Below are 13825 nucleotides of genomic sequence, written 5' to 3'. Positions count from 1 at the left end.
TGAGGTGATCAAAATTCCATGCAAGTTGTATCAGTTCAATGGTGTGAAAACAGTAGCCTGACTGTGTGGTAAGAGGCAAATCGATAGGTGGGTTACGTAACTTTGTAGTGCAGATAGTGTATTTTTGTAAGTGAATGTTGTAGCGGCAATGCTTGTTAATAAGACAGTATTAAGTGTTGCTGTGCTTTCCCAAATGAGGCCTCATCTCTCTGTTCATCTCTGTGGTGCAGTCACAGAGAAACTATTCATGCAGGCTGATTTAAGGTTTCCTTTGATATGGTTTCCTAGGACAGCTCCCAAAGGGGGATGCACTTAGCTAAGCCTGGCTATCATGATCAATGGTCATCCATTGGCGCCTATCAGTCTAGGGAGTGCCAGATGGACATCTGGACTGCATTCCTAAGTGTCAGGAGTAAGTGACTCATATCTCACCTTGATCACCCAATCAGGGACTGGTAGGGCCGAGTAATCCACGTGGGACTCTGATGCCCACGAAACTTTCAGTCAATGAACGAGCTGAAGTTCCTCCAGGTAAAAACATGCAACACAGAGGGCCTGAGAGACTATTGTGGACTTTTCTAAAGGGAATTCAAAGGAGAATTCCAGGGCAGGACGGCCCAGGAGCAGAAGGCTCCCAATGGCAGGACATTCTCGCAGCGCGCCTCCTGACCACCCTGAGACTCAGCCCGGACAACCACGGAACGGCCAGTGTGTCCGAGTGCCAGAACTTTCCTTTGTTCTAAGAGTCTAGAATGGAGGTTGCCAGAGAGTAACCAGAGGATCCACCCGAGGTTAGCAAGCCTCATGAACAGGTCCGAACTGTGGACAGCTGCATCACTATTCAGAACTAGCGCTTCATCAGGAACGAACCGGTCTTCTTCCTGACCTGCTGGGACCCACAGTCATCTTTTCTCCTGTGCACAAACTTTGCTAGTTAAAGCCAACACTAACTAGCCGGTCAGTGAGCATCAGCAGCGCACTGTCGCAAGCTGCACAGCACAGCCTGGCACGGAGCCAGAGAGCCCGCAGGAGATCTGAATCCCCAGAGATTGGATGAGTATTCAACTTCACTGCATTACTGCTCGAGAATTCAATTGTTATCCCAACCAGTTGATATCAATTTAATTCCTAAGAGTTATGTACTTGTTTTGAGTATCTAATGTAGAAGTTATAACCAAGTTCATTTACGAAACGGTCTAAATGAATGATATACTGAACGTATGTCCTCTTGATATATGTAACTCTTTGTAACTGACTGAGTATATACTTTTTGTATTCTGATAACCCTCTCAATAAGATCTGTTAGATTTATATGCATATTCTATGTATTAATAAATGTATCCTCGTGTATAAGTACCTGTGCGTGTGCGTTGTTTGAGTTATATCGCATGGTTGGATTCTAAGGCCATCAAAATAATCATTTTGTGATTTACTGCTACAATTAATAATTGCCCCAGTAAATGCCCAAACCCTACAGAACTGGTGCCTTCAGAGAGCACACACTACAATGTAATGAAGGAGTATTTGTGTTGTTTGTATGCTTATTCCATTGAAGTAAGATAAAAGGCCAGTGAGATAATGGATTATCAATAGAGCAACAATAATGCCACCAGCTGGTGGAATTTGAAAAAAAAAGTATTTTATTAAAACAGACTGCAAAATATCTCTATGTGTTGTTGTTGAGTTCTTTTATCTTGTTTCAGAAGACAGCCAGTCTAAAGTATTTCATGTGTCGATTTAAACTGAAAAAGCTTTTGGTTTACTTTCAGACAGAAAAGGAAAAATGCCCTTCTTTTGTGTAACTTGAGGCAGCATTGTTGCCTGTGTTCTAGACAGCTGGGTTGCAGTGTTTCACTTGGGAGCAGAGGGGCAGTCTGTTAGTCTTTATTTTATAAAACAACTTTTAGATTACAAAAAATGTTGGTAAAAACAAAAGCTGGCAGCGCTGGGGCCCTGGGTTCAGTTCTAGATAACAGGTACTATCGGGGTGGAGTTTGCATGTTCTCCCCAGGTTTCCTCCAGCTGCTCTGTTTGTTCCCCATAGTCCAAAGACATACTGCAAGGTTAACTAGCTTCTGGGACAATTGGTCCTGGTGTCAGTGTGTGTGTGTGTTTCTGTCTGTGTATAACCTGTGATGGACTGGTGTCCCATCCAGGGTGTGTCCTGCCGTGCGCCTGTTGCTTGCCAGGACAGGCTCCAGCTCCCCCATGACCCTCTACTGGGAAAAACCACTTAGAAGATGAACGTATGGTGAAACAGTAATGTCAGGACTTAAACCAAATGCATAAAACCATACAAGTCTAGGTTAAAAAACATGAGCTGCAGAATTGTGGACGTACTGAAGTTTAGCTCCAGCGGGGAGGACAGGACAGTAGTCCATTCTGGGCATGGCAAAAGCAAACACTGATTTCTTCCCAGCAGGCATTCACAGTACAGGACACAGCTGTGAAATTGCCCTCACTTCCTCTTGTGCTGATGATGTGGGCATGCGTCGCTGATGTCAAAGTGAGATCGGAAAGGACTCCCTGGTGTTTTATTTTGTCACAGCTCTCATTCTGAACTCCCTCAGTGGCAATGGTTGGATTTTTGGGGGGTGGGGGGGGGTGGTTTTTATCCGATGCCTAACATTGGCAGTACGAGTTGTGTACTTGGTGGTAGCCACTTCAAAGTCAGATTTAGATTGCAAGAAATATTGCAAAATATTTTCAACCCAGAGATGAAAAATGTACCTCAGTTCAAGAATATGGCCAGGTATAGAGCCCGAGGGAACTCCAGTGGAGAACTGCCTGCTAATATGTCTGAACCCCATAGAGACGATCCCAGAAAGGCAAGACTCTCACCAAGTGCAGCCTTGTAGAACCAGAGATGTCCAGTAATCCTCCACACAGCTCGCAGTGTCCCCTGACCTCCCAAGGCCAGACATAGCGACCAGTCTGCTCTGTGGTTTCCATCTGCTGCTGAAGCGAACGGGTTAGTGCTGTTGTAACCGCATCGAGGAAGCATGCCCAATGTATTTCCCGAACTTTATCTTCCTGGGAAAGACGGCTCATGTCTCTGTCCAGATCAAAGGCTGAAAGTTAAATCTGTGGGGTGGACAGCGTCTGGTCTTTATCGATTGCCGAATACAAGAGCATCAATTGCTCTGATGGGTCACGTGCGAGTGAGTACAGTTCCTGTCAGTCCAGCCCCAGAGACAAATGGGCGAGTCTGATGTTAGTGAAATTGTCGTCTGTTGACGGTGCCTAGTCTCGTATCAGAAAGGCGTGCTGTTCACAGCTGTTGTTCAATGGATTATCGACATCTTGCCTATAAGTGTGGAATTTAGGGATTTCAGCAGGGTTTCCCATCGCCAGGATCTCTAACAGAAGGGATTCATAGGTTGTCAGGCACTCTCTGAACACGGCTTCTATACGGTCCACATCTTGAGGCTTGCTTGAATGTGTTTGTCAAGGGTTCTAAATCGCCATCTATCAGAAACACCAGAAGCGAAGGATAAGATCCCACATCTATGAGTGTTTCTACCAAACTGTTCATAGAGGAGACAGTTGAGCTTTTTTAAATGTCCGATCTTGCAGTTTTTGGTGAATAAATTTGGTCGGAGTGTTTACGTGAGTATGTTTTTTTTCTTTTCTCGTAGCAAAAACACAAGCTTGGCAACCTTCACTATGTGTTTCTGTAATAGCTCATCCCACTAAGCCCCCTTACCTCTATCTGATTAATCTTCATGAGTGCCACCTTATTAATGGAAATGCTGTGCAGCAACAGTGAAAACACAGCAGAACAGGTTCAGAACACTACAATATTTTTTCGTGGGACAGTTACAAGCACTGTGCTGCAGCTTTGTTAATATCAGAACAGCACATTTTTAAGATTAAGGAGGGATGCATGTTTGTTTTAGCCAATTACTATAAGTTCCACTTCTTTAACATACTGTAGAGTCATTGCATTTGTACTCTAATTATCATATGCAGTGGGTCCAGAAAGTCACCACTCCCTTCAAAATGTTCACCTTTTATTGCCCTAAAATTCAGAAAGACGACCAATAAAACCAGACTTTTTCCAGTTTTATTTACAAATTGTACCTTGCAACATCCAAGTGAAAAAAGAAAGCAAAATTTCTGGAAAAAAAATTAAAAAGTGGAAGAACTGGGTTGGATAAGAGAACACCCCCCTGAGTTAATACTTGCAGGAAACACCTTTTGCTTGAATTACAGCTTTGAGTCTGTTTGGATACATCTCTGCCAGCTTTGCACACCTAGAGGGAGGAATATTTGCCCGTTCCTCCTTACAGAATTGTTGTAATTACACAACAGGATGCCGTCACCCCCGTGCTTTACTGTAGGAATGGTGTTCTTTGGAAGGTAAGGTGTATTGGGTTTTTGCCAGACGTACAGATTCGCATTCCGCCCAAAATTTGATTTTGGTCTCATCTGACCACAGCACCTTTTGCCACTTGGCCACAGAATCTTTAAGGCGCATTTTAGGAAAACAAATGAGGCTCAATGGCTTCTTGCCACCCTCCTGTACGGGCCGGATTCGTGGAGCGCTTGTGATATTGTTGTCACATGCACACCAGTAGTTCAGGTGGGGAGCTGCGTCAGCACGCGTAGGCTGCAAAGGAACAAGTAGTAGGTTTATTCCCTGCTGAAGAGAGAAGAAAGAAACGCAACGTTTCGGCTGTGGAGCCTTCTTCAGGTGTGTCTTTCTTCTCTTTTCAGCAGGGAATTAACCTATTGCTTGTCTATCACAATGACTAGTCTTGGCCATAAAGGCCTACAGCTCGTTCAAGGTTGCCTCCAGCCTCTTGGTAGCCTCTCTGGTCCGTCTCCTTCTTGCTCGGTCCTCCAGTTTGGGGGGTCGGCCTGATCTAGGGAAGTTCTGGGTGGTGCCACACGCCTTCTACTTCTTAATGATGCTCTTGACTGTGCTCCATGGGTCACCTTGATCTCTTTTTATACCCGTCTCCTGACTTGTGTCTTTCCACAACTTCATCGCGAAGCTCTTTTGGAAGCACCTTTCTGCCCATAGTGGAGTCTTTGCTTTGAAATGCACTTCCAAGCAGTGGAATCCTCTAGAAACAGCTGCTTCTATTCTGAACTAATCAAAATCACCACAGCTGATCACAGCTGGGAGCCAATTTGTTTGTTGTGTGATCTGTAAGGTGATTGGTTATACCTGAGCAAGTTTACAAATCCAATTCAATTCAACTTTATTGTCATTAAACTTACACAGGTGCATAGTATAATGAAAAGTGTTTCTCATGAGTCACTCAGGTGCAGTATATAAATAGGACAGAAGATAAGACAACAGACAGTAACACAATAGCAATAACAGTAACGTGTAATAACATAACATAAATAACGTAATCAAGTGATCAAAACTTTACAAAATTCCGCAAACAGAGAAAATATAACTGGACAAAAACTGTGCAGGGTAATTCTTGGAACAGTGCAAAAACAGTACAGTTAAAAATAGTATGGTTAATTAATAAATATTACTGCAATTGTAGTGCAAATGCAATTGTAAATGCATTAAGCTGAAAGTCCCCCCGTGATGCTGATAAGATGCTGCGAGAGAGATGTTTTCTGCCGGAGCTCCTTGCTGTTCTGCTTCCCTGCAGCCACTGAAGTGTTTCTTGGTGGTCAAGGATTCTGGGGCTGGTGAATCACCACCTGGGAGCACTGCCTGTCACTGGAGGTTGCAGTTTCCATTTAGACGCTGTTCACATCTCCACAGAGTTTCTCTTTTTTTCCCCTCTATCCTCTTCCACTGTACAGTATTAACATCAGGTGCCAATAAATAATGTTGAATGCTCACACATCGATCCTCATCACTAGAATCATGCTTAGCAATATCAAGCTTATATATATATAAACACACATTTGTCCAAATCTCAGCCTTAACTCTCAAACATAACATACATGGGTTGGCCCTTTGTGTGGTTTTCTTGATAAACGTTTTGAGAGTTTTGATTTGACTTTGGAATCCAACACACAGTCAGTCTGCTGTTACAGAAGAGAATCACAGCAGAACAGATATTATTAGTGTCCACAGAGACCGTGGATGACTGCGTTGTGTTTTTGTTTTATTTTCAGCTGTTACTGACTAATTCCATAAATTTTCAAGTGCTGCATTTAAACCTTGTGTACAAATAGAAAAATGTACACGTCTTAACATACAAGTCAACCATTTCTATGTGCAGTTTCGTTTTCACGTCTGAAAACTAAATCTTATTTTTTTTATTGCATTAAAAATTTGTAGCATTTTGCCCTTGAGACTTATGGCAAAAGGGAGTATTATGTACTGAGCACCAGAAGAAACATGATGTATATTTTTTTTAAAGAAATGTACAGTTTTTTTGGTGTCATGTTGATTAATTGATCCTTCATGACTGTTAAGCACTGGAGGGACTGAGACTGTGACAGAGGCACTAAATCACCCTGTGAGGTTAGTGAGAGGGGCTTTGTGAGAAAGCCGCCTGGTCATTTGAAAAGCCAGCAGAAGGCTGAGGCACAGCTGGTCTGGCTGTGGAATGAGTGGTCACAGGGAGTGAAACTCCACGGGAGGGAAAGGAGTTGGGACAGAGGCTCCGAGTGGAATTAGCCACTCCTCCGGGCTAATTAAGAGGCTTTTGGTCCCTGGGTTGGGCTCGAGTCTGCAGGGAGGAAGAGAGGGAGATCCAGGGAGGAGTTTTCGCGAGCTGGGATGGGATTGATTCCCAGGCCAGTGAGACTCAGTAAGCTAGGGAGGCTGGAGAAAGTACAGTATGGTCTGTGCTGAGGGCTGTCGCAGGTGCAGGACAGGAGAGCGGCATGGCAGGTCACTGGCTCGGATCGGTGGGAATGGGGAACAGGCTTGGCCAGCTGGAACAGGGCATTGGCACCTGCAGGAGAGGGGCATCGCTTGGCACAGCTGCGGAGTGTGAGAACACAAGCCGTCTTGAGAAAGCTACAGGCTGCTGCTGGAAGAGGTGTTAGTGGGACCAATAGGAGGTGCTCATATTAACACTCCAGTATAGTGATGGGGACGCTATGCTGTAAAAAGGCGGTGTCCTTCGGGCGAGACGTAAAACCAAGGTCCCGATTCTATCTGGTCATTAAAAAGCCCAGAGAGTAGGCTGTTCCTGATGTTTGGGCCAAAACTTCATTAATCAGTTCTCCTCCCCACTGATAGCTCATCCAGGTGGGGCTGCACACTGGTGGGGGTGGAGGGGATCCCCATGACCTGTCAAGCGCTTTGAGTGGAGTGTCCAGAAACGCACTCTATACATTAAGTGTGAGGATCATTATTTTCTGGAGGAAAGACCAGTGGAAGAAAGAAGACTGTACAGTTTGGGTTTGAAAGAAGAAAGACATCATTTAAAAATCTAAATGTTGAGATTGATTAGAGTTAGCATGCCCCTATAAATAATTATATCTTTATTTATTTTGGCTCGAGTGATGAGGTGGTTTTGCATGTTTGTTGTCAGGGCCGGTGAAGATCAAAAAAGGAAACAAATATTCTCCATTTGTCAAGTGACCAAAGCCCTGCTTCCATCGGCATGTTGGAGACCGGACGATGCCTGCAGGTGGTTGCTTGTCATCTTGGGTCTTCACACCCAGCAATGTCATTTTTAGCAGGTTTTGATTTATTAATATGGGATTAAATGTACAATGCAAAATATAAACACAATACTGAGAAAAAGGATCCCGTGTTTTTCATCTCTAAATCTATATCTTCTCCCTCCAACACCCCCCCCCAAGATGATAGTCTAGGCCCTATTCCTCATATTCTCCCAATTCATCACACTCAGGAAACTTGGAGAGAAAACGGACTCAATGAGTGAATGACACTGGTGACCAGTGCTATTGTCATCAGCTGCCACTTTCCAAGACCTTCCAAGTTCCTCCTCCGGCATTGTGGACCTGGCAGAGCAAAAGACAGTTCTGAAATCCTAAAATACAAGGTCCTGTTGGCACTGGCAAACACGGTCCCCCTCTGATGGGCAACAGCCAAGCTCGATGATGAGACCTGAGTGTAAGGGCCTTGGCAGGAGAGGCCAGCTCCTACTGAACTCAACATATAGAGACTGATGTTGACCTGACTGCACTGTGCAGTTCCCAGCCCTCCCACTGTGCTACACCTTATTTGCCAACTTTCCTTTGGGACAACACATCCTCAGTGGTACTGTGCCACTTGCTGTGCTTTTTACTCTCCAGAGCTGAGACCCGTTGAACACTTGTTCTGAGACTTTCTGACTTAGAGACCATTGAACAGGCATATACCTGTCCAGGTCCTACAGAAGGAATGGAAGAGTATCCCACAAGACAGCACATGCAGCCAGGTGCAGTTCTTACACTGTGGATGTAAAGCTTGTGTTGTATCTAACATTAGTAGTTTGCCACTTCCACAGAAGGTACCCTGTTGATCAGTCATTCTGATAGCTGATTTTAATCCGTGTCATGAATTTGCCCGTCATTTCTGCTCAGTAATATATCGGTGCACAAAAGATCACACACTGAACACAGTTCTGTCCCACTGTGATTGCTCACTGAACACAGTACTGTGCCACTCTGATCACATTCATATTTTCAGGCCTAGTAAATACACTATCAAATCCTCTCTGTGTGCATCTGATACTAGTTCACAAACCCCTTACAAACTTAATTAAGCAAAGTCTACATTTTCTTCATCCATGTTGACTCTCCCCTAGGTTCATATTTCCATATAGGTGATCCTCTAGATCTGATCATTGATTATAGCTATGGAAATGCAATAGAACTCAGACTTATTGGTCTATATTTACTTGATTTCAGTTTTTTATAGATGGGCAGTACAGTAGCCATTTTCCAGTACATAGCTCCCCTCTGCAGTATTTCCCTTAAGGCGTTTTACTTGCACATGTTATTAAAAATGGGAAATAATTCTGTCCTCTTAACATTGTGAAAACAGTGTAATTACAGTGCTGCATATTTTTATTATGCCATGTAGTGATAGTTCCTGCTCTTCTGTTTTAACAACCTGGTAAATAATTGCTGTGCTGTGTTTGCCATGTTGTTGTAGGAATAGACCAGCCTGAGAGCTGTACGGTGTTCCACTCGTGCTTCAGCATCTGTTTGTGGTCTGGTGTGCCCAGATCGTATAGTAATACTGAACCCAGGAAGACCCTTGAGGCCAAGGAAATGCTCATTCCACTGTTTGATGCGTCGACATGACTGGAAAACACAATGAAAATATTCAGTCTTGAGCAAGTCAACTGTAGGAAAGGCCTTGGTTTTAAGCGACCTAGCTTAGATAACGAAGCAAAAAAATCTGACTGGTTTGTCTCCAGCAAAGCTCTCTGCAATCGTTTGCCCTTCGAAAGCAGCTGAAGGTTTTGGGCTGCGTTTTTCAGGCCTTTATAAAGAAAAGACGCAGTCGGTGAAAGTGCTGGGTACTCAAGTGTGGAATGAACAGTGGAGTGTGCTGATGTGGTGACTGGGTAACGACCCTGTGAACTGGAGTCTTCTGTCCACGTGAGGAGCAGGTACTATAGTCTGAGGGAAAGGGGAACTCAGAATTCTTCCCTGTTCAGTTCTCAGACCATTTTTTGGAGTAGATCTTGAACACAATCCCAAAAACTTTACAGTTCACAGCAAATGGTGTGGACTTTTTTTCTACTGGGGGGGGGGGGGGGAATGAGACATTTAAACTGGTTTCGCTCTCGAGATTGAAACTGCAGCCGAGAGAGACGAGCATCAGCTGGAAACCCTTGTATAAAAGAACAGGCCTGCCCTCAGTAGGGGGTTGGCCCATTTTGACACACCGGCAGCAGGGGAGGAAGTGTCCTTGCGCTGCAGGGCCCGGTCCCCCCCAGGCCCCGCCTGTGGCTGAAGCGCTGGGGTCCCCCCGCCGGCGCCCTGGACTATGTGATGGGCATCGCCGCCGTGGAGATCCTCAACGCCTGCGACGAGGCCGGGCCCGCCCCCCCCGCCGTCAACCTCGAGCAGGCCATGACCCGCCGCAGCCCGGCCGCCCTCGAGAACACAGCCCACCAGACGGAAGACCATCGCCACCACCCTGCTGGCCCCCGAGGCTGACATGGCGAGTCCCAGCCCCAACGGACTCTGTACCAAGCAGTTCCGCCTCCTCCCCTCTGAGACCCGTCTCGTGTCCTGATGCTCTTCCCGCGGGAGCACAGATCGACCGGGAGGAATTAGTCGAAGGTGCAGCGTGTTTTGAAACTCTCAGCCCGTGTGTGAATGTGTGTCTTCTGTCTTCTGCTCACTGAACACAGCACTGTCCCACTGTGATCACACAGTGTACACAGTACTGTCCTACTGGTAACACACAGAACACAGTACTGTCCCATTTTAGTTGACACACTGAGCACAGTACTGCGCCACTGGGATCACACACCGAACACACTACTGCGCCACTGGGATCACACACCGAACACAGTACTGCGCCACTGGGATCACACACCGAACACAGTACTGTGCCACTGGGATAACACACCGAACACAGTACTGCGCCACTGGGATCACACACCGAACACAGTACTGTGCCACTGGGATAACACACCGAACACAGTACTGCGCCACTGGGATCACACACCGAACACAGTACTGTGCCACTGGGATAACACACCGAACACAGTACTGCGCCACTGGGATCACACACCGAACACAGTACTGTGCCACTCTGGTCACACACTAAACACTAGCGTCCCACGCTGAACACAGTACTGTACCACTGGGATCACACGCCGAACACACTACTGTGCCACTGGGTTAACACACCGAACACACTACTGCGCCACTGGGATAACACACCGAACACACTACTGTGCCACTGGGATCACACACCGAACACATTACTGCGCCACTGGGATCACACACCGAACACAGTACTGTGCCACTCTGATCACTCACTGAGCACAGTACTGTCCCCCTCTGATGACACACTGAACACAGTACTGTGCCACTCTGATGACACACTGAACACTAGCATCCCATTATGATCACAGTACTGTCCCACTGTGACAACACGCTGATCACAGTACTGTACCATCGGGATCACACACTGAACACAATACAGTGCCACTGTGATCACACACCGAACACGTTATTGTCCCATTGGGATCACACACCGAACACACTACTGTGCCACTGGAATAACACACCAAACACAGTACTGTCCCCTTTTAGTTGACACACTGAACACAGTACTGTCCCCCACTGATCATACACTGAACACAATAATGTACAACTGTGGTTACTCACTGAACACACTACTGTACCACTCTGATCACACACTGAACACAGTACTGTGCCACTCTGATGACACACTGAACACTAGCATCCCACTGTAACAACACGCTGAACACAGTATTGTCCAACTGCAGTTACACACTGAACACACTACTATCCTACTGTGATTACTCACCGAACACACTACTGTGCCACTGGGATCACACACCGAACACTGTACTGTCCCCCTCTGATGACACACTGAACACAGTCCTGTCCCCCTGTGATGACACTGGGATCACACACTGAACACAGTACTGTCCCACAGTGATCACACACTGAACACAGTACTGCCCTATTTGATGACACACTGAACACAGCACTGTCCTACTTTAGTCACACAGTGAACACAGCACTGTCCTACTTTAGTCACACAGTGAACACAGCACTGTCCCCCACTGATCACACACTGAACACAGTACTGCGCCACTGGGATCACACACTGAAAACAGTACTGTGCCACGAACACACTACTGTCCCCCTGGGATCACACACCGAACACACTACTGTGCCACTCTGGTCACACACTAAACACTAGCGTCCCACGCTGAACACAGTACTGTGCCACTGGGATCACACGCCGGACACAGTACTGTCCCCCTCTGATGACACACTGAACACAGTACTGTGCCACTCTGATGACACACTGAACACTGTACTATCCCACTGTGATCACACACTGAACACAATACTGTGCCACTGTGATCACACACTGAACACGTTACTGTCCTACTGTAGTTACACACTGAACACACTACTGTCCTACTGTGATCACATGCTAAACACACTACTGTCCCACTGTGATCACTCTATGAACACAGTACTGTCCCCCTCTGATGACACACTGAACACTAGCACCCCACTCTGATCACAGTACTGTCCCACTGTGACAACACGCTAAACACAGTACTGTCCCACTGTGATCACTCAATGAACACAGTTCAATCCCACTGTGTCTGTATGAACCCCTGTCTCTCTCAGTGCAGTGTTAATGTCCTGGAGTGTCAAGTCAGTGTGTCTGTATGAACCCCTCTCTCTCAGTGCAGTCTTAATGTACTGGAGTGTCCAGTCAGTGTGTCTGTATGAACCCCTCTCTCAGTGCAGTGTTCATGTACTGGAGTGTCCATTCAGTGTGTCTGTATGAACCCCTCTCTCTCAGTGCAGTGTTCATGTACTGGAGTGTCCAGTCAGTGTGTCGGTATGAACCTCTCTCTCTCTCTCAGTGCAGTGTTCATGTACTGGAGTGTCCAGTCAGTGTGTGTGTATGAACCCCTCTCTCTCTCTCAGTGCAGTGTTCATGTACTGGAGTGTCCAGTCAGTGTGTCTGTATGAACCTCTCTCTCTGTGTGTTTCTCGCGAGACTGAGTGAGTGAGTGGGCGGAGCTTCGGTGGGTTTGATCGTGTGGCGGTGTTTTCTTCATTGGATTTGTGTTTTTCTGTCTTTTTTGGGGTAAAGCGGGGTTTATTTTCTCTTCATGGCCGGTTCTGGAGGCTCTGATCCTCCAGACCTCTCCTTTGAGAAACTAACCCGACGCCATGGTGTGAAAATCTCCCCTGTGGAGTTCTGTCCGCTTGAGAGGTGCGTTCTTGCGGTCAGGGAGGTCGTGGGCTGCAGGAACATCAGGTCCGCTTCCCGCATGAGTGGAGGTATAGTCATTTTCCTGCAGTCTACCGATTTGGCAAACACCCTGGTGGAGAAGGGAGTCGTCCTGGACGGCACCTTCACCCCGGTACTGCCTCTCGCGGCCCCGGCTCGAAAGATCACCCTCTCCAACGTGCCTCCGTTCATGAGGAACGAGCTGCTGGAGAGGGAGCTGTCCCGGTACGGACAGGTGGTCTCTCCGATCAGGAGGGTCCCTCTGGGCTGCAGGGCACCGCAGCTGAAGCACGTCGTCTCTTTCCGGAGACAGGTCTACGTCATCCTAAAAAACCCCACAGAAGAGATCAATGTGGCCCTTAAATTTCGTATTGACAGCTGTGACTATGTTGTATTCATGACTTCGGAATCGATGAAGTGCTTCAGGTGCGGGAGCGAGGGGCATGTGGTGAAGAACTGCCCAGAGGTGGAGGAAGAGACAGGCAGGGAGCCTCAGCCCCAGGGCACACAGGAGGCTAGCCGACAGCGTCAGGCAGCGGAGAGCGGAGCAGCGCAGGGAGGCAGCGGGGAGTCAGAGCCCACGGCCGGGGTGCAGGAGAGGAGATCGCTGGAGGGAGCAGGTGAGCCCGAGCCGGTGGCATCCCAAGCAGGAGAGCAGATAGTTAAGAGTGGACCACCGCAGCCCTCAGAAGAGCAGGGAGCCCCCCACACCGGAGAGCAAGGGACGAGCGCTGGCGGAGAGATGAGCGCTGCTCAGGAGAGTCAGGGAGAGAGAGAGCAGGTAGTGACACCGACAGGGGAAAACGCGTCTCAAGCGCAAGCGAAAACTGTAGACACGGTGTGGGGAGGAAATGAATTATCAGCTGAAAAAATAGATGATGGTTTTTAAGACGCCGCGGAGAAAGCGCACGAAAAAATCTGTGCAGAGTGCGGTGCAGAAGAAGCGCAGCACAGAGA

This window comes from Atractosteus spatula (genome assembly GCF_055471065.1).
Source record: "Atractosteus spatula isolate fAtrSpa1 chromosome 10 unlocalized genomic scaffold, fAtrSpa1.hap1 SUPER_10_unloc_2, whole genome shotgun sequence".
In the NCBI taxonomy this organism is placed as follows: Eukaryota; Metazoa; Chordata; class Actinopteri; order Semionotiformes; family Lepisosteidae; genus Atractosteus; species Atractosteus spatula.
The sequence above is the reverse complement of the archived record's forward strand: the minus strand, read 5'-3'. Positions refer to the sequence as shown.